Below are 21,608 nucleotides of genomic sequence, written 5' to 3' on the forward strand. Positions count from 1 at the left end.
TAAATAGTAACATCATAGAGCACAAAAGGAAGCCATTCAGCCCATTTGCCTGTGCTGGCCCTTTGAAAGAGCTATAGAATTAATCCCACCCCCCCCCCCACCCACCCCCCACCTTGCTTTTTCCCCACAGCCCTGCAAATATTTCCACTTCAAATATTTATCCAATTCCCTTTTGAAAGTTACTACTGAATCTGCTTCCACCGCCCTTTCAGGCAGTGCGTTCCCGATCACAACTGTGTAAAAAAAATTCTCATCACCTTCTAGATCATTTGACAATGATTTTAAATCTGTCCTGTCTGGTTACCCACCCTCCCACCAATGACAACAGTTTTTCCTTATTACTCTATGAAAACCCTTTATAATTTTGAACACTTCCATCAAATCTCCTCTTAACCTTCTCCGTTCTAAAGAGAACAATCCTAAGTTCTCCGGTTTCTCTGTGTAACTGAAGTCCCTCATCCCATTCCAGTAAATCTTCTCTGCACCCTCTCCAAGTGCTTGGCCTCCCTCCTAATATGTAGTTCCAAGAACTGGACACAATACCCCAGCTGAGGCCAAACCAGCTAATTGTAGCTAATTGTAAATGTTTAGCATGACTACCATACTTTTCTTGGTAGCAATGGAAATATTACACACAACTCTCCTCACACAATGGATGGGAGGAAACTCAAACAATCCCTTGATTACAGTTGTCTGACAGTCAAAGGTTCGAGAAAGTGCAAAGTGAAGCCACAGTGACACCACGCCTCCTTGCTTTGGGTGGAATATAACGTAGAAGCATCAGCGTTAGACAAATCCCCTGCTGCATGAATTTCAATCTCGAGACATTTAGCAAAGGCGTAACAAACAACAACAAAAACTTGCATTTATATAGTGCCTTCGACATAGTGAAACGTCTCAAGGTGCTTCACAGGAATGATTATCAAAAAATATTTGACAGTGCGTCATATAAGCAGCAGATATTAGGAAAGGTGATCAAAAGCTTGGACAAAGAGATACGTTTTAAGGAGCATCTTAAATGTGGAGGAAGAGATAGGGAGCTGAAAAGGTTTAAGGGAGGGAATTCCAGGGCTTAGAGTCTCAGCAACTGAAGGCACAGCCAACAGTGGTGGAAAATCAAGGGTGTGCAAGAGGTCAGAATTGGAGGAGCACAGAGATCTTAGAAGATTATAGAGCTGGAGCAGGTTAAAGAAATAGGGAGGGCTGAAGCCATGGAGTGTTTAAAAATAAGGATGAGAATCTGAAAAAAACATGAACGTAGATTAAGGCCACTTGTTCCACGTAGGCTGCAGGGATCATCCTAGTGAAATTGATGAATTCCACTTCCCTTTTCTCCTTCTTGCTTCTTTCTCTCCTTTTCTTTCTTTCACTTCCATTTTAATTGTTCATTTTTCTCTTCACCCCCCTCCATTTCAATGAGAATTTTGACAATGGCTATGGAAGTGAGAGCCTATCTCAGAATGTTGGGCTAGCTCATCCATCATAGCAAGGTCTTGCATTCTCTCCGTCTTTTTTTTAATCTGGTATTGGGTTGTGTGTGTCACTGGCAAGGCCAGCATTTATTGCCCATCCATAATTGCTCTTGAGCAGGCGGTGGTGAGCTGCCTTCTTGAACCGCTGTAGTTCACGTGGGGTAGGTACACCCACAGTGCTGTTAGGAAGGGAGTTCCAGGGTTTTGACCCAGCGACAGTGAAGGAACGGCGATATAGTTCCAAATAAGGATGGTGTGTGACTTGGAGGGGGACTTGCAGGTGATGGTGTTCCCATGCATCTGCTGCCCTTGTCTTTCTAGTTGGTAGAGGTTACAGGCTCAGAAGGTGCTGTCAAAGGAGCCTCAGTGTGTTGCTGCAGTGCATCTTGTAGATGGTACACACTGCTGCCACTGTGCGTCGGTGGTGGAGGGAGTGAATGTTTGTAGATGGGGTGCTAATCAAGCGGGTTGCTTTGTCCTAGATGGTGTCGAGCTTCTTGAGTGTTGTTGGAGCTGCACCCATCCAGGCAAATGGAGAGTATTCCATCACACTCCCGACTTGTGCCTTGTAGATGGTGGACAGGCTTTGGGAGATCAGGAGGTGAGTTACTCGCCGCAGGATTCCTAGCCTCTGACCTGCTCTTGTAGCCACGGTATTTATATGGCTACTCCAGTTCAGATTCTAATCAATGGTAACCCCCAGCATGCTGACAGTGGAGGATTCAGCGATGGTAATGCCATTGAATGTCAAGGGGAGATGGTTAGATTCTCTCTTGTTGGAGATGGCCATTGCCAGGCACGAATATTTGGAATTATATGTAGGTCAGACTGGTTAAGGACGGCAGATTTCCTCCCCTGAATAGTGAACCAGATGGGTTTTTAACAGAAATCTGGTAGTTTCTTGATCATTATTAATGAGACTAACATTTTGTTGTAGATTTATTAATTGTTTAAATTTAAATTCCTCCAGCTGCCGTGGTGGGATGTGAACTCATGTCTACGGAGCATTAGTCCGGGCTTCTGCGTTACTAGTTCAGCAACATAACCATGATGCTACCGTTCCCCAGGGAAAGGGAACACGGGAGTCTGGCAGAAATGAACGACAACAATCGGCGGCACAGTGGTGCAGTGGTTAGCACCGCAGCCTCACAGCTCCAGAGACCCGGGTTCGATTCTGGGTACTGCCTGTGCGGAGTTTGCAAGTTCTCCCTGTGACCGCGTGGGTTTTCGCTGGGTGCTCCGGTTTCCTCCCACTGCCAAAGACTTGCAGGTTGATAGGTAAATTGGCCATTGTAAATTGCCCCTAGTGTAGGTAGGTGGTAGGGAATATGGGATTACTGTAGGGTTAGTATAAACGGGTGGTTCTTGGTCGGCACAGACTCGGTGGGCCGAAGGGCCTGTTTCAGTGCTGTATCTCTAAATAAAATAAAAAAATAAAATTCCATATGTCACGTTTTCCCAATTTGGGGATTGCAAACTCTCACATAAGGTTCTGATTGAATCTGGCAGAGTCTGACAGGCACAAACCCTCCCTCCCTGAGATTAGATGATTGGCCATGAAGACAAGAGAGAGAGAAAAAGAAACTGGTGCATTAAAAAAATAGTGGGAGGTAGGTTTTGAGGACAGGAAACCGGCAGTAGCGGATCAACTGCTCCTTATACACACCGCCAGATTTTCATTTCCATTAACGGACTGAAAGTTTAGGAAAATGGGGAGAGGTGTTTTATGCGCAGGTCGTCTACTGCTCCTTTACCAACTTTGGCGAAGGTGTAAATTACCCCAAAAATGTTTGACGAAACGATCTGAGCCATGGCATATTCATGTCAACACCTCAATGTTTTCTTGCTCCCCTGAAAATATCTGGGTGACCCCTACCCAAAAAATGCAACATTTTCTCTCCCGTGTTCCTTACTCCAACAGTCCTGATCCGTTCATTCATCATGTATAAGCCTCAACTGAAATGCCAACCATAGAAATAAAGACCTGCATTTATATAGCACCTTTCATAACCTCAGGACTTCCCAAAGTGCTTTACAACCAATGCAGTACTTTTCGAAGTGTAGTCACTGCTGCAATGTAGTAAACACAGCAGCCAATTTGCGCACAGCAAGCTCCCACAAACAGCAATGTGATAATGCCTGATCTGCTGAATATTTCTGGTATTTTCCGTGTTATTTCAGATTTCCAGCATCTGCGGTGCTTCGTTTTTACGATCTGATAATAACAAGATCATCTGTTTTATTGATGTTGATAGAGGGTTAAACATTAGCCAGGACATCAGGGAGAATTCCCCTGCTCGTCTGTGAAACACTAACCCTGGGCGCTTTTACGTCCAATTGAGAAGGTAGTCAGGGCCTCCCTTTAACACCTAACCAAAAGACCGTACCTCTGACAGTGCACCATTCCCTCAGTACTGCACTGGGAGTGCCAGCCTGAATTACATGTTCACGTCTCTGGAGTGGGACTTTGAATCCAGAGCCCTCTGCCTTAGAGGTGAGAGTGCACAAGCCTATAGTTTCAATAGAGGGTTTTCATTGTTGCTATGAATGCTGGGACAGCTCACCCTCCATAGTAATCCTGTGCTTTCTCTCACTCTTCAGAAAAAGGGAATATGACAGAAATGAACAGCCCATTCCATGCATCATTATTGCCTAGTTCCATGATTGCAATCTCCACTGAGCCACAACTGACAGCTTATAGGTCACCAGACTAAATCCTGATCTTGTCCTTAAACAACACATGCAGACACTTCAGGAGCAAGCAACCCAGCTGATTTGTGTTGCATCCGACCCATCGATGCTAAATTCGACTGTAGATCAGCTCAGTCAGCACAGAAGCTGAGGACTGTTCCTGATCAACAGGGTGTAGTTCCACACTGCAACAATGCATTTACCAGTCACGCGTGAGAGGATTTCATCAGGCAGTGTAAATGCAACAACAAACTTGTGTTGTATCAAAAAATAGAACAGTGCTTTCACAAAACCTAACATCCTTCCTTCCTTGGTGAAGGTTGTCTTCTAATCTTAGTAATTTTCAGCATCACTGGTAAGGCTGGAATTTGTTGCCCTTCCCAAGGTGCCCTTGAGAATAAAACTGCAATAAAACTAAGTAAGTTGCTCAGAGGACTTCAAAGAGCAGTTAAGAGTTGGTGTGGGACTGGAATCAATTATAAAAAGAAAGAGTTGCATTTACATAGCGTCTTTCACAAACGTCCCAAAACACTTCACAACCAGAGAAGCACCTTTGAAATCTAGTCACTGCTGTAATGTAGGAAACACAGCAACCAATTTGCACACAGCAAGCTCCAAAATCTGTAAAAAAATGCATTACAAAATAGTTCAAAACAGCACCAAGTTGACATTCCAAAAAGTGCAAAGGAAATCAGTTTTCTTCGATACAGGAGTGAGTTGTCTCACAACCTTTCCATTCCATTTTACCTGCCTTGTACATTTTACAGCAAAATCATATTTGGTGTATACAGCCCGAGGGGTATCCCATGGGTCCAGCCCCTCAGTTCACTTTGGTGGGAGGACCTTACACAGTGGTCTTTCCCCATTTGAGCCTTTGCTGCTGCTGCCCTAAGCTTTAGTGCGTCCCTCAGCACGTAGTCCTGGACCTTGGAATGTGCCAGTCTGCAACACTCGGTCGTGGACAACTCTTTGCGCTGGAAGACCAGCAAGTTTCAGGCAGACCAAAGAGCGTCTTTCACCGTATTGATGGTCCTCCAGCAGCAGTTGATGTTTGTCTCGGTGTGCGTCCCTGGGAACAGCCCGTACAGCACTGAGTCCTGTGTATCAGAGCTGCTTGGGATGAATCTCGACAAAAAAACCACAAGACAGATCAGCCCAGCCCCAGGTAGGGACAGCTGGTTTCCTTCCCCGATGAGACATTAGTGATCCAGTTGTGTTTTAATCTAACAGTTTCTTGGTCATGTTTACTGATGCCAGGTTATTTCCAGATTGCTTTTCAACAGAATTTGAATTCTCAAACTGCTGTGGTGGGATTTGAACTCAGGATATTGTGAACAATACTTTTTCCCTTGGCTGCTGTTTGATGTCAGGATTTTGCAGTTAAAACGGGATGATTTGGAGTGTTGATTTAAACAACCTACACATTACATTTCATAGCTTCCCAGATGCATCAATGGTAGAAATTTTGTTTCAAATGTTGGCTCACTGTATTACACAGTCCTGTAATTCTGGGAACTGTGGCTTAGTGTCTTTGATATTGAATGGTGATATCATTGAAACATATAAAATTCTTAAGGTACTTGACACGGTAGATGCTGAGAGGCTGTTTCCCCTGGCTGGAGATTCTAGAACTAAGGGGCACAGTCTCAGGATAAGGAGTCAGCCATTTAGGATTGAGATGAGGTGAAATTTCTTCACTCACAGGGTTATGGATTCTCAGTTGAGAATTATTCGCACCACACAAGTGCCAGGCAATGACTGTCTCAATCAAAAGAGAATCTAACCATCTCCCTTTGACATTCAACAGCATTACCATCTCTAAATACACCACCATCAACATCCTGGGGTCACCATTGACCAAAAACTGAACTGGAGTAGCCATATAAATACCATGGCTACAAGAGCAGGTAGGAGACTAGGAATTCTGAGGTGATTAACTCACCTCCTGACTCCTCAATGCCCGTCCACCATCTACAAGGCACAAGTCAGGCGTCTGATGGAATATTCTCCACTTGCCTGGATGGGTGTAGCTCCAACAACACTCAAGAAGCTCGACACCATCCAAGACAAAGCAACTTCTTGATTTGTACCCCATCCACAAACATTCACTCCCTCCACCACCATTACACAGTGGCAGCAGTGTGTACCATCTACAAGATGCACTGCAGCAATGCACAAAGGCTACTTAGACAGCACCTTCCAAACCTGCAACCTCTACCACCTAGAAGGACAAGGGCAGCAAATGCATGGGAACACCACTACCTGCAAGTTCTCCTCCAAGCAACACACCATCCTGACTTGGAACTATATCGCCGTTCCATCACTGTCGCTGGGTCAAAATCCTGGAATTCCCTTCCTAACAGCACAGTGGGTGTTTCTACACCACAACGAATGCAGGTGACTATAGCCCACAGATGAGTTCTATTTCACAATAAATATTAAATGAGGCACTTAATATCTTCTCCAGCATTTAGAAAAGTTTTCTAAGGGACCTTTTAGACCTATCCTCGGTCTCCTTTGACTTGTTGGTATATTTATATACTTTTCCTTCACTCACTGTTCGCCGTTTCCCCCCATTGTTTACGTCGTCCTGCCTCCCACATCTGACCTCCCCACAAGTGCTGCCTGACCCATTGAGTCTCTCCAGCCCTCTCTGTTCTTGTAAGGAACAAGGACTGCTTTCCTGTCATAAGGCAGGACCCATCTGTTGGAACTGAACCCTTATGTCAGCTGTGAATCAGTTGGTTGCACACTCAGCTCTGGGTCAGAAGGTTGTGAATTCAAGCCCCAGTGCAGAGGCATAGAATGGTAACAGTACAGGAGCAGACCATTCAGCCTGTCATGTCCATGCTAGCTCTCTGTAAAAGCTAGTCCCCTTCCCTTTAGCCCTGCATTTCTTCTTTCTCTACAGGTAATTATCCAATTCCCTTTTGAAAGCCACAATTGAATCTGCCTCCACCAAAGTCTCCAGCAGTGCATTCCAGATGCTAAGCACTCACTGCATAAAAAATGTTTTCCTCCTCTTGCCATTGGTTATTTTGCCAAATACCTTAAATTGGTGTCCTCTGGTCCTCGACCCTTCTGCCAATGGGAACAGTTTCTCTCTATCTACTCTGTCCAGACCCGTCATGATTTTGGATACCTCTTTCAAATCTCCTCTCAACCTTCTCTTCTCCAAGACCAACCCTAGCTTTACCAATCAATCCTCATTACTGAAGTCTCTCATCCTTGGAATCATTCTCTTAAATCTTTTCTGCACTGTCTCCAATGCCTTCACATCCTTTCTAAGATGTGGTGCCCAGAACTGGGCACAATATTCCAGATGAGAACAAACCAGTGTTTTATAAAGGCTCACCATAACTTGCTTGCTTTTATATTTTGTCTCAAAGTACCCGACCCGAACCCAACTAGACCTGACCAGCATTCGGACTCAGGTCGGGTCAGGCTGGACGTTGCTGCCTTTCCTACAACAGTGACTGCTGTTCATTGGCTGTAAAGCGCTTTGGGAGGTCCCGAGGTCACTAAATAAATGCAAGTCTCTCTTTACAAATGAATGAGCAAATTGTCCTCTTTCCCCATTTGTATCTGATGCCAATTTTGAACGACCTTTCCTGTTTTGGGGGGGTCACAGTTGGGGATCTGAAATAATCTCCAAGACCTGAAAAAGTTACTTTTCAGGCAACAGAGCTGTCAACTGTTCCTCAAAGAATGTTTTAAAAAGAAGTCTGAGCTATCCAAAGTTGTTTGAAAACAGGTTTGGCAGCTAATTCACTGTGGCACTTCCTGCATGTTCTATACTGGTAGTATGTGTTAATTTATCTTTCAATCCAGAAGCCCTTTCCTCCCAGACTTATTTATTTAAAAACAAAGCACAGCAAGCCGTCTCCAGTAATACACCCGGTCAAAATACAGAAGCGGGTACTTTACAGAGACTGGATTATTTTAATGTTAATTTTGTCAGTGAGAAGAGTGTCAATCAAAGTGATCCCAGTGTAGAATTTAACAGCTCCAGTTCAAACCCAGGATTTAAACACTGCTTCACTCCGCAAAGATCAAGGTCTAAATTCATAAAGCAAACCGGAAGAATGCGATGTTAAAAACTAGGATTATAATTCAGATCTGTGTTCTGTCTCCTTTTCGAGGACTTTAGAAAGTTCTCCTGGTTTTAGAAATAAGGAGCACAACTGAGGTTATAACTTTCAAAAGATTTTACTCACGGCTCCCCTTCGACTTTCCCTTCTGAAGGCTTGCTTAGTTGGGTTTGAACTTGGCACGTTAAAGGAGCTCAGGGTTTTGTGTAAAGCTCCTGGAGGAGGGTCGGGGTGTGTTTAAACAAACTCGTCCATTCAGAGAACGAGAGACAGGGAAAAAAAATGAAACACACACACACTGGGCTTCTGACTGTGAAAGTTTTATTTTGCTGATATCAATCAGTCAAACATGAATTCATCCAGCTATGTAGATAGAAGTTTGGCATTGGGAGCTGGTAAATTACACAGCCATTCAGCCCATCGTGCCTGTGCTGGCTTTTCGATATGGAGCTATCTAATTCATCCCACTCTTGTCCCTCCAAGGGTCAGCACCGGGTTTGGGGCTAGTGATCAGGACTGGGATCAAAGATCAGGGTCAGGGGTCAGGGGCAGCATTGGAACCAGGGGTCAGGGTCAGGAATGGGGGCAGGATAGGGGGGGGGGGGGGTGGTTAAGGACAGGACCGGTAGATAGTGGCTGGGAGTCGGGGCAGGGATTGGGGGTTATGGTCAAGATCGGGGGTTAGAGCCAGGGGTCAGGGTCAACATCGGAGCCAGGGGGATTTGGTTGGGAATGGGGATCAGGACAGGGCCATAGGTCAGGTTCGGTAGTGGGGGCAAAGGGATGGGGCAAGAGGAGGCTGTAGTGTGCCTAATCGATAAATGAGATGCTGTTCCTCGAACTTGCGTTGATGCTCACTGGAACACTGCAGCAATCCCAGGACAGAGATGTCAGCATGAGAGCAGGGCGGCGGGGTGGGGGGGGGGGTGTTGAAATGGCAAGCGAAAGGAAGCTCGGGGTCATGCTTATGGACTGAACGCGCAAAGTGGTCACCCAGTCTGCGTTTGGTCTCCCCAGTGTAGAGGAGACCACATTGTGAGCAGCGAATACAGTATACTACATTGAAAGAAGTACAAGTAAATCACTCCTTCACCTGAAAGGAGTGTTTGGGGCCTGGGATAGTGAGGAGAGAGGAGGTAAATGGGCAGGTATTACACCTCCTGCGATTGCAGGGTAAGGTGTCGGGGGAAGGGGACGAGGTGGTGGGGGTAATAGCAGAGTGGACCAGGGTGTCGCGGAGGGAAGGATCCCTTCGGAATGCTGACAGGGGAAGGGAGGGGAGGATGTGTTTGGTAGTAGCATCACGCTAGACGTGGCAGAAATGGTGGAGGATGATCCTTTGGATCTGGAGGCTGGTGGGGTGGAAAGTGAGGACAAGGGGAACCCTGTCGAAGTTGTGAGAGGGAGTGGAAGGGGTGAGGGTAGAGGTGTGGGAAATGGGCCGGACATGATTGGGGGCCCTGTCAACCACAGTGGGGGGGAATCCAAGGTTGAGGAAAAAGGAAGATATATCAGAAGCGTTGTTGTGGAAGGTAGGATGATCAGAGCAGATGCGTCGGAGACAGAGAAACTGGGAGAATGGAATGGAGTCCTTACAGGAGGCAGGGTGTGAAGAAGTGTAGTCGAGGTAGCTGTGAGAGTCGGTGGGCTTATAATAGTGGACAGCCTATCCCCAGAGATGGTGACAGAGAAGTCAAGGAAGGGAAGGGAAGTGTCGGAGATGGACCATGTAAAGGTGAGAGAAGGGTGGAAATTGGAAGCAAAGTTGATAAAGTTTTCCAGTTCGGGGCGGGAGCAGTAAACGGCACCGACACAGTCATCAATGTACCGGAAAAAGAGTTGGGAGAGGGGGACTGAGTACGACTGGAGCAAGGAATGTTCGGCATATCCCACAAAAAGACCGGCATAACTAGGACCCATACGAGTACCCATAGCAACACCTTTTACTTGGAGGAAGTGAGTGGAGTTGAAGGAGAAGTTGTTCAATGTGAGAACAAGTTCAGCCAGGCGGAGGAGTGTGGTGGTGGATGGGGACTGATTGGGCCTCTGTTCAAGGAAGAACCGGAGAGCCCTCAAACTGTCTCCCACCTCTATCTCCAATGGAACGTAGGAACAGGAGGATGCCATTTAGCCCCTCAAGCCTGTTTGCTATTCAATGCACTTCAACTCCATTTCTTCACCTTTGCTCCATATCCCTTGATATTCTTACCTCATAAAACCAACCAATACCAGTCATGAAGATCTCAATTGACCCCAGAAACCGCAGCCTTTTGAGGGAGGGAGGGAGAAAGTTCCAATACTTTTTGTGTGAAACAGCCCTTCCTGATTTCAGTCGTCAATGGCCTGGCCCTAATTTTAAGATTGTGTTCCCTTGTTCATGATCCCGTCACCAGAGGAAATGATTCTTCCCTATACTATCAAATTTCTTTATCATTTTAAACCATCTCAATTAAATCACCTCTCAACCTTCTAAACGCAACATCAACAACTTTAATGTAATAAAACATTCCAAGACGTGTCACAGAAACATTATAAAACGTTGGACACCGAGCCACGTAAGGAGATATTAGGGCAGATGACTAAAAGCTTGGACAAAGAGGTAGGTTTTAAGGAGCGTGTGAAAGGAGGAAAGCAAGGTAGAGAGGCGGAGAGATTTAGGGTGTGAATTGCAGAGTATAGGGCCTAGGCAACTGAAGGCACGGCTACCAATGGATCGGGGATGCTCAAGAGAATTAGATGAGCGCAGATATCTCGGAAGGTTGTGGGTCTAGCGAATATAAGCCACGTTTATGCAACATGCCTTCAAAACTTAGCCCTTTAAGGCCCAGTATCATTCAAATAATTTCCGCTGTTATGTTCCAAGGCCCAATAATCTTTCCTGAGATGTGATGCCCCAATTTGTTGTTCTTCAAGTCTCACTGATGCCCAAAGGTTATATCCAACATCCTACTGACCCAGATGGATATCTCTTGTATTCACTAATGTAAGAAATAGGAGCTGGAGTCAGCCAAGCCTGCTTCGCCATTCAATATGATCATGGCTAATCTTCTACCTCACACTTTCCCACCCTATCCCCATATCCCTTGATTCCCTTGGCTTCCAAGAATCTATCAATCTCAGCCTTGAATATACTCAATGACTGAGCATCCACAGCCCTCTGGGTCTCATGCATCTTCTCTAATGCTTTGATATCCATTTTTGCACTCTCTATAATATGTTAACCTGCACACGGGTTACTTTTAAACTCCTCTACTCCGGACTGTGCGAATAGTTTAAAAGATAACATAAGGCACTTGACTAAACCGCATGCCTAGGTTTACAAACTTTTAAGTACTAAGAATGTATTGTTTTCCAAGTATTGACCTTGAGATGTAACTTATGGCAGCTATCCTTGAATCTATATTGACCTAGAACATTCTACTGGAAACTCCCTCCATCCCAGAACAGTACTCGCTGGGGAACAGAGTGAAAGTAACTACAATTCACTTACACAGCATTGCCAAGTGCTGAAAACAAGCTGAGATAGGTAGGCACAGTTGCCAGCCCTGGTTGGACAGATTCCAGGAGGTTTCATCACATGACCTCTCTCCAGCAACTGACCGCCCCCGTTCTCCTGCCATTGGTCACATAACATGTCCATCCTTGCACCCCTCTGCCTTCCCATGCTATTTGGAAAGCAACTAAAATTTTTGTTACCCAATTGGATGAATCTTGACTGTCAGTCAAATAGGCTTTATTCCCACCTCCAATAGTTTTATAACCAGTAAACAAACTTGTTTAATGATAGTAAAAATAACCTCTATTTATTTTAGGGACCCGATGATTTTTCTCCTGAGTTGTTCACAGCAGTGAGATTCACTTTTCATTCCTGGAGACCTTAGGGTGAAATCCTGGAGGCCTGGCAAACCCTAGCGTAATCTGGAAAGAAATGGATGAGTGTTTTTTATACTGTTGAAACTCAAGTGAAGGTTCTAGGCTTGCGACATCAGCAAAGTTGTAAGTGATGCTGGGAAGGAACAGGTGACATTGGACCTATGGTTCCCAAAGCTCTCCACCACTGGGGGTTTTCCTCACCTCATGTCTGAGTCTGTTGCAGACTCAATAATAGAAAGTAATTAGTCAATAACTGCATTATCATTGTATCATTGTGACTTCTTCTGTCGTTCCCTTGCCCTAGCCCAGAACTGGCATTGTTTCTTTAGTTTCTCTCTAGTCTCCCCTCATGCCCTCTCTGAGCTTATCTTGCCCATGAGACCCACCTCCTGCTCCTTCATCCCTATTCACACTAAACTGCTGATCGCCCAACTTCCCTTCCTGGTCCCCATGTTAGCCGATATTATTAACGCTTCTCTCTCTTCAGGTACTGTCCCTCTCTCCATTAAATCTGCTGTTATCACCCCCTCTCCAACCTCCCTTTCCTCTCCAAAGACCTTGAAAATCCTGTTGGCTCCCAAACCCTTTCCCACCTTTCCTGGAACTCCATGTTTGAAACCCTCCTATCAGGTTTCTGCCCCTGCCACAGTACCAAAAGACATCCTATGTGACTCTGACCATTGTAAACGTTTCCTCATTGTCCTTCTAGACCTGTCTGCATGCTTTGACACGGTTGACCACCTCCTCCAACACATCTCCACTGTCGTCCAGCTGGGTGGGACTGCCTGGTTCCATTCCTATCTATCTAATCATAGCTAGATAATCACTTCCAATGTCGTCTCTTCCAGCTCCCACACCGTTACCTCTGGTGTCCCCCAAGAATCTAACCTTAGTCCCTCCTATTTCTCATCTACATGCTGTCCCTCGGCAACATCATCCGAAAGCACAGCGTTACTTTTCATATGTATGCTGACAACACTCAGCTCTACCTCACCACCACCTCTCTCAACCCCTTCACAGTCTCTAAATTATGAGACCGCTTGCCTGACATCCAGTACCAGATGAGCAGAAATTTCCTTGAACTAAATATTGGGAAGGACAAAGCCACCAACACCGTTCCCTCTCCGCTGACTCCATCCCTCTCCCTGGCAATGGTCTGAGGCTGAAGCAAATTGTTCACAACCTGGGTGTCATATTCCAGCCACATATCTGTTCCATCACTAATCCTGCCTCAGCTCATCTGTTGCTGAAACCCTCATCCATGCCTTTGATTCCTCTAGACTTGACTATTCCAAGGCACTCCTGGTTGGCCTCCATACTCTACCCTCCATAAACTTGAGGTCATCCAAAACACTGCTGCCTGTGTCATAACTCATACCAAGTCCCATATCCATCAACACTGTGCTCGCTGATCTACATTGGCTCCCAATCAAACAACAATTTGATTTTAAAATTCTCATCCTTGTTTTCAAATCCCTCCTTGGCTTCGCCCTCCCAATCTCTGTAATCTCCTCTAGCCCTACAACCCTCCGAGATATCTGCACTCCTCCAATTCTGGCCTCCTGAGCCTCCCGATTTTAATCTCTCCACCACTGGCAGCCATGCCTTCAGCTACCTCGTCCCTAAGCTCTGGAATTCCCACCCTAAACCTCTCTGCCTCCTTTAAGAAACTCCTTAAAACCTACTTCTGATCATCTGCCCTAATATCTCCTTATGTGGCTCAGTGTCTGTTTGATAAACCTCCTGTGAAGCGCCGGAGGATGTTTCACTCTGTTAAAGGCACTATATAAATGCAAGTTGTTGTTGGTGGTGTCTGTAAAAAGGAAAGGTTTTGTTGAGATCTGGCAGCTGTGGTTTTCCTATCTGTGGAGGCTGAAGTGACACCACTTACTGTAAAACCTTGTCCCCTGCTGGAGGAATGCAGATAATACAGGAATATAAAGCTAATTTTAAGAGTTGCCCGAGCTCTTTGCAATCCAATAGAGTGTAAGTCGACCGTATTGTTCATGGTGTTCAAACACCTCTCCGAAAGTTCCAATGATTTTTCTGATAGAAGATTAAGGGTAATCTAATTGAGATATTTAAGGTAATTAAAGAATTTGAAAGAGTAGGTAGACAGAAAGTATTTCCTGTAGTGGGAGAGTAGAACAACGGGGGACAAACTTAAAATTAGAGCGAGGCGGTTCAGGGGTGATGACAGGAAGCACTTCTTCACGGTTAGTGGAAATCTGGAACTCTCCCCCCAAAAAGCTGTTGAGGCTGGGGGTCAATTGAAAATTTCAAAAAGTGAGATTTTTTATGAGGTCGGGGGATTGAGGGTTACAGAATCAAAGCGGGTAGATGAAGTTGAGATACACATCAGAAATGAACTAACTGCATGGTAGAACAGGCTAGAGGGGCTGAATTGCCTCCCCCTGTTCCTATAACAAGACTGTTTATTCTTTTACTTTAAATTGTTTTTTTTTCTTCTTTGGCCTCCTTGTCTCGAGAGACAATGGGTAAGCGCCTGGAGGTGGTCAGTGGTGTGTGCAGCAGCGCCTGGAGTGGCTATAAAGGCCAATTCTAGAGTGACAGGCTCTTCCACAGGTGCTGCAGAGAAATTTGTTTGTTGGGGCTGTTACACAGTTGGCTCTCCCCTTGCACCTCTGTCTTTTTTCCTGCCAACTGCGAAGTCTCTCCGACCCGCCACGCTTTAGCCCCGCATTTATGGCTGCCCGCCAGCTCTGGCGAACGCTGGCAACTGACTCCCACGACTTGTGATCAATGTCAAAGGACTTCATTTTGCGTTTGCAGACGTCTTTAAAGCGGAGACATGTATGGCCGTTGGGTCTGATACCAGTGGCGAGCTCGCTGTACAATGTGTCTTTGGGGATCCTGCCATCTTCCATGCGGCTCACATGGCCAAGACATCTCAAGCGCCGCTGACTCAGTAGTGTGTATAAGCTGGGGATGTTGGCCGCCTCGAGGACTTCTGTGTTGGAGATATGGTCCTGCCACTTGATGCCAAGTATTCTCCGGAGGCAGAGAAGATGGAATGAATTGAGACGTCGCTCTTGGCTGGCATACGTTGTCCAGGCCTCGCTGCCATAGAGCAAGGTACTGAGGACACAGGCCCAATACACTCGGACTTTTGTGTTCCGTGTCAGTGCGCCATTTTCCCACACTCTCTTGGCCAGTCTGGACATAGCAGTGGAAGCCTTTCCCATGCGCTTGTTGATTTCTGCATCTAGAGACAGGTTACTGGTGATAGTTGAGCCTAGGTAGGTGAACTCTTGAACCACTTCCAGAGCGTGGTCGCCGATATTGATGGATGGAGCATTTCTGACATCCTGTCCCATGATGTTCATTTTCTTGAGGCTGATGGTTAGGCCAAATTTGTTGCAGGCAGCCGCAAACCTGTCGATGAGACTCTGCAGACACTCTTCAGTGTGAGATGTTAAAGCAGCATCATCAGCAAAGAGGAGTTCCCTGATGAGGACTTTCCGTACTTTTGTCTTCGCTCTTAGGCGGGCAAGGTTGAACAACCTGCCACCTGATCTTGTGTGGAGGAAAATTCCTTCTTCTAAAGAGTTGAACGCATGTGAGAGCAGCAGGGAGAAGAAAATCCCGAACAGTGTGGATGCGAGAACACAGCCCTGTTTCACACCACTCAGGATAGGAAAGGGGTCTGATGAGGAGCCACCATGTTGAATTGTGCCTTTCATATTGTCATGGAATGAAGTGATGGTACTTAGTAGCTTTGGTGGACTTCCGATCTTTTCGAGTAGTCTGAAGAGACCACGTCTGCTGACGAGGTCAAAGGCTTTGGTGAGATCAATGAAAGCAATGTAGAGGGGCATCTGTTGTTTGCGGCATTTCTCCTGTATCCGACGAAGGGAGAACAGCATGTCAATAGTCGATCTCTCTGCACGAAAGCCACATTGTGCCTCAGGGTAGACACGCTCGGCCAGCTTCTGGAGCCTGTTTAAAGCGACTCGAGCAAAGACTTTCCCCACTATGCTGAGCAGGGAGATTCCACGGTAGTTGTTGCAGTCACCGCGGTCACCTTTGTTTTTATAGAGGGTGATGATATTGGCATCGCGCATGTCCTGAGGTACTGCTTCCTCGTCCCAGCACAGGCAAAGCAGTTCATGTAGTGCTGAGACTATAGCAGGCTTGGCACTCTGTAATGCTGTCCTTCCCAGGGGCTTTTCCGCTGGCTAGAGAATCAATGGCATCACTGAGTTCCGATTTTGTTGGCTGTACGTCCAGCTCATCCATGACTGGTAGAGGCTGGGCTGCATTGAGGGCAGTCTCAGTGACAACATTCTCCCTGGAGTACAGTTCTAGGTAGTGCTCAACCCAGTGGTCCATTTGCTTGCGTTGGTCAGTGATTGTGTCCTCTGATTTAGATTTGAGGGGGGCGATCTTCTTGATGGTTGGCCCAAAAGCTCTCTTAATGCCATCATACATTCCTCTGATGTTTCCGGTGTCTGAGGCCAGCTGAATATGACTGCATAGGTGTTGCCAGTAGTCATTTGCGCAGCGCCTGGCTGTTCTTTGTGCAGTGCTTCTGGCTGCTTTAAGTGCTACGGATGTTAACTCGCTGGGGGCTTTCTTGTAGTTCAACAGTGCAATGCGCTTAGCGGCTATGACAGGTTCCAGCTCTTCAATATGAGATTGAAACCAGTCTGCATTCCTCTTCCCACGTTTGCTGTAGGTGGTCAAAGCTGACTCATAGATGGCGTCTCTGATGTGGGCCCACTTGGTCTCAGCATCCCCTGTGGGAGTGTTTTAAAGGGCTTTTACAAGTGATTTTAGAAATTTTTGTAACAGCTGTGGATGAGAAATTCTGCTCATGTTGATGCGTGGGTGGCCCTCTGCTTGGAGTGATGCAGCTTCTTTGGTTTGAGTCTAACCTTGCTGCACACCAGGGAGTGGTCGGTGTCGCAGTCCGCACTGTGGAAGCTGCGTGTGATTGGAACACTGTTTAAGGAGGCTCGCCTTGTGACGATGAGGTCCAGCTGGTGCCAACGACGCGATCTTGGGTGTCTCCATGAAACCTGGTGACAGGGTTTAGTGTGAAAGAATGAGTTGGTGATGCAGAGGTTATGATAGGTACACAACTCAAGCAGTCTCTGTCCATTCTCGTTCATCCTTCCAACGCCATAGCGCCCAAGGCAGGAGGGCCATGCGTCATGGTCGGCCCCAACCCTGGCATTAAAGTCCCCCAGCAGGAACAGGTGTTCGGTCTTGGGGATGCTACTAATGATATTATGGAGTTCTTCGTAGAACTGGTCTTTAGCTTCAGGTGGGGAGCAGAGTGTTGGAGCATAGATGCTGAGTAGGTGTACTGAACCAGAGGCGGTGAGCAGTCGGATGGACATTATGCATTCCGAGCCATTTGAGGGAGGCTCTATCATGCTGAGCAAAGTGTTTCTGATGGCGAAGCCCACTCCATGCTGTCTTAGTTCTTCAGGATCCCTATCCTGCCAGTAGAAGGTGTAGTCTTGCTCTGTTAGAGATCCACTCGCAGGGAGGCGTGTCTCCTGAAGTGATGCAATGTCTACATTGAGTCTACTCAATGATGTTGTTAATGATGGCGGTCTTCCGAGAATCGTTGATTTGTGTAAGGTCTTTCGACAGGCCAGGACACATAGTTCTGACGTTCCAGCTTGCAAAGCGAAGGGCTGGTACCTTCTTTCCTTTTTTCGTGTTGTTTGCTGTGGTGTATCAGTCCACTTTTCGGGCAATGACCTTGAGCTCCAAGCACCCATTGAAGCAGGTGGACTGTGGTGGGACAGAACCTTATTGACCGAGGGCTGCCTGGTTTGAGGCGGGCGGTAGCTGTCCAGTGAGGTGCGATGACCTCTCCCACCGACAAAGGCAACCCGTGGCGCCCAATCTCTACGCCAATTGAGCTGGACTTATAACCCGTAACTGCTGCCTTCCGCGCTGTTTCAGTCGCTGTGGAGCGACTATGGAGTGGCCTCTCCATGGCGCATGCCTGAGCGAATGAATGGAGGTTGAGAGTTGCCCAAGCGTCAAAACCCCCCTCTCGGCCTTTCTGGTGGGGTCCAAAGGAGTGCAGAGCACGACGTTTGGCACCGGTATGGCTGCAGGAACTGCCGGAAACATGCCAAAGGTGACACATGACCGCCTACGGGGTTCCACTCCGGATTTTCTGTTAGGGTTTACTCCCTTAGCCTTGGTCTCTCCTGAGACGCCCACAAGGCAGTGGGGTTGTTAGGGCCCCTACACAGGTGTAGGATGATGCCGGTGGGAGGAGGGGGTGCGAGGGGGAGAGGTGGAGGGAAGGGGGTGCGAGGGGGAGCTGGGAAGAGGGCTGTAAGGGGGTATGGGGTGGTGCAGGGGAAGGGGGTGAAGGGGGAAGATGGTGCGAGGGGGGAGCTGGGAAGGGGTTGCGAGGGGGGAGGGGAGGGGGTGCGGGGGGGGTGAGCTGGGAAGGGGAAGTGGGGGGGGAAGGGGGTGCAGGTAATAAACCATTTCATCAGTTCCCACCATCGACGCCGGGAAAGCTCATCCGCGTCCTCCGGGAGGTGAGCGACATCCTTGGGCGCCGGTACCAGCAGGAATTCGGCGACAGTGCGCTGCAGATGCTCTCCGAGCCATCTCCTGCGGGCGCTTTGAAGTTGCGGCTGAGGAGGCGTTCGTGGCTTCTTGCATGTTCGGGGCACCTTTTTCGCAAGGCTTCCCCTCTGTGATAGTCTTATTGCCCTAGGGTCCTGCTGCTCCTTCTTCTTTACAATGGACTTACCGCACGCCGTGGCCGCGGACACTCTGGACGGCGAAGACAGCAGGATCGGAGATCAAAGTATCACCAGCTGTACTTGGCAATTTCGTCCGGATTACGTTCAATTCCATTTAGTGCTCAATGAGGAAAACAAAGAGCAGGTATGGCTGGGGGAGGGCAGTGGGCCCAGGTAACATAAACTAGCTGTTAGCTTGTAGTTAGGGCTAAAATGAACTGATTAAGGAACCAGGGGAGTTTAAACAATTTAAGAGGGTAGATTGGGGGAGAAAACACTAAGAATGGGAGCAGATGGCCATGGATAGAGTTGAACAGCAAGGGAGCTTCCTAGGGAGCTTATAGCCCAGGAGCCATATTGGAAGTAAGCCAAATTGTTAAGTTAGTGGAATTAATAATGGTTTCAATTGAACATTTTTTGTGAAATATTGAAAATGGATGAGGGTTTCAGCAGCAGATGAGCTGAGGCATAAGACCATCAGAAATAGGGGCAGGAGTCGACCATTCGGCCCCACGCGCCTGCTCCACCATTCAATAGATGATCTTCTGCCTCAACTCCACTTTTCCAATTGCTCCCCATATCCCTTGATTCCCATGTCCCAGATTCTCCAACCAAGGGAAACACCTCTCAGTGCCTACCCTGTCAAGCTCCTTTAGAATCTTGTATGTTTCAAACAGACCTTCTTCTAAACTCCAGAGAGTATCGACCCAATTTAATTAGCCTCAGCATATCTTATCCCAGGCAGAGGTGGAGTTGGGCGATGTTATGGAGGTGGAACTAGGCAGTTTTTGGTGATGGAGAGGATATTGATCGGAAGCTCAGCTCAGGATCAAATATAACACCAAGGTTGCAAAGTAAGGTTCACCCTGAGACAGTTGCCAGGGAGAGGATGGTGTCGGTGTCTAGGGAACACAGTTTGTGGTGAGGAACAAAGACAGTGGCTTTGCTCTTTCCCCATATTTAGCTGGAGGAAATTTCTGCTCATCCAGTACTGGATGCCAAATAAACAGTCTATTTTGAGACAGTGGAAGGGTCGAGAGGCCCAGTGGTGAGGGAGAGCTGTGTGTAGTCAGCATCCATGTGGAAACTGAAACTGTGTTTTCAGATGATGTTGACAAGGGGTAGCAGGTAGGTGAGAAATAGGAGGGGGCTAAGGATTGATCCTTGGGGGATACCAGAGGTACCGGTGCGGAGCAGGAAGAGAAGCCATTGTAAGTGATACAGTGGCTACGATTATATAGACAAGAATGGAACCAGGTGAGTGCAGTTGCAACCAGCTGGGGAATGGAGAAGACACATTGGAGGAGGATGGTGTGGTCAACTGAGTCAAAAGCTGCAGTCAGGTCGAGAAGGATTAGGAGGGATAGTTTACTTTTTGTCACAGTCACATAGGATGTCATAGGTGACTTTGACAAGAGCCATTTCAGTACTCTAACAGGGACAGCAACCCGATTGAAGGCAATCAAACATGGAGTTCTAGGAAGGACGTGCATGGATTTGGGAGGCGACAACGCATTCAAGAGCTTTGGAGAGGAAAGGGAAGTTAGAGCTGGGGCAGTAATTTGAAAGGACGCAGGAATGAAGGGTGCTTTTTCTGGCGATACCAGATAATGATCAGTAGAAAGCTCTCAGGTTGACAAGGTGGATTAGTGAAGTTCAGATGCATCCAAAATGCAATGGGTTTGTTCGAATTGATGGTTTCATCCTATGAATTGTAAAATTTCACATTTTGCGGAGAAACTTTTGCCAGCATATTGTTGAAATAAACTGCTGAAAGCTGAGAGTGTTCAATGTCAGCTACACTGCATTCAAACAGCTTTGCCGCTAGAGAGATTTCTAATCCTAGCACTAACTATTAATACAAATGAGGTGCCTCTAGAAAAACAGACATGCAGTTATGTGACGCCTTTCTTGATCCTTACAGCCAAGGAAATACTTGTTGAAGTCTAGACACTGTTGTGAAGTAGGAAACAGGGCCGCCAACTTGCACACAGCAAGATCCCACAAACAGCAATGAAATAATGACCAGATAATCTGCACTAGTGAAGTTGGTTGAGGGATAAATAGTATCCAGGACACCAGGGAGAATTTCTCTGCTGTTCTTTGAAATAGTGATTTACATCCACCTGAGAGGACAGATGTTTAAATGCCTTATCTGAAAGACAGGACTCCCAACTGTGCAGCATGCCCTCAGCACTGTACTGGACCGTCAGCTTAGATTTTGAGCTCCAGTCTCTGGAATACGACTTAAACCCATAGCCTTCTGACTCAAAGAGTTCTACTGACTGAGCCATTGTTGGCACCCTGATTTAGTGGGTAACAGCAAACATAGGAAATTCAAAGGTGAGGCTTATAGCATAATGAAGGAACTAGACTGTGTTTAAGTGGACCAGTTATTTCCACTGTATAAGTTAGGGAGGAGTAGGGGTAATGCTTGCTAGTTATGTAAGGACAGATCTGGAGAAGAGCTGAATTCCTTCAAGTGAGAGCAGGATCTGTTTCTCACTTGACCCGTACAAGTGGATACTCACTATCAATAGGATCACAGAATTATAGAATGGTTACAGCACAGAAGGAGGCCATTTGGCCCACCAAGCCTGCGCTAGCTCTACGCAAGAGTAATTTAGCTAGTCCCATTCCTCTGCCCTTTCCCTGTAGCCCTGTAAAAATGTTTCCTTGAGTTGCTTATCCATTTCCCTTTTGAAAGCCATGATTAAATCTGCCTCCACCAC

At 46.9% G+C, this 21,608-nt stretch overlaps 1 protein-coding gene across 1 annotated transcript in view; it reads right to left on the reverse strand.

Annotated features, from left to right (window-relative positions):
• The window catches only part of LOC137371109 (solute carrier organic anion transporter family member 2B1-like), a 91,205-nt gene extending 82,747 nt beyond the window's left edge, over positions 1–8,458 (reverse strand). Inside the window, exon 1 of the mRNA XM_068033052.1 lies at positions 8,381–8,458. The gene's annotated coding sequence lies outside the window, so the exon portion shown is untranslated. The remainder of the gene's footprint in view (positions 1–8,380) is intronic.
• Between the last annotated feature and the right edge of the window lie 13,150 nt (positions 8,459–21,608).

Source organism: Heterodontus francisci, chromosome 6, assembly GCF_036365525.1.
Source record: "Heterodontus francisci isolate sHetFra1 chromosome 6, sHetFra1.hap1, whole genome shotgun sequence".
Classification (NCBI taxonomy): domain Eukaryota; kingdom Metazoa; phylum Chordata; class Chondrichthyes; order Heterodontiformes; family Heterodontidae; genus Heterodontus; species Heterodontus francisci.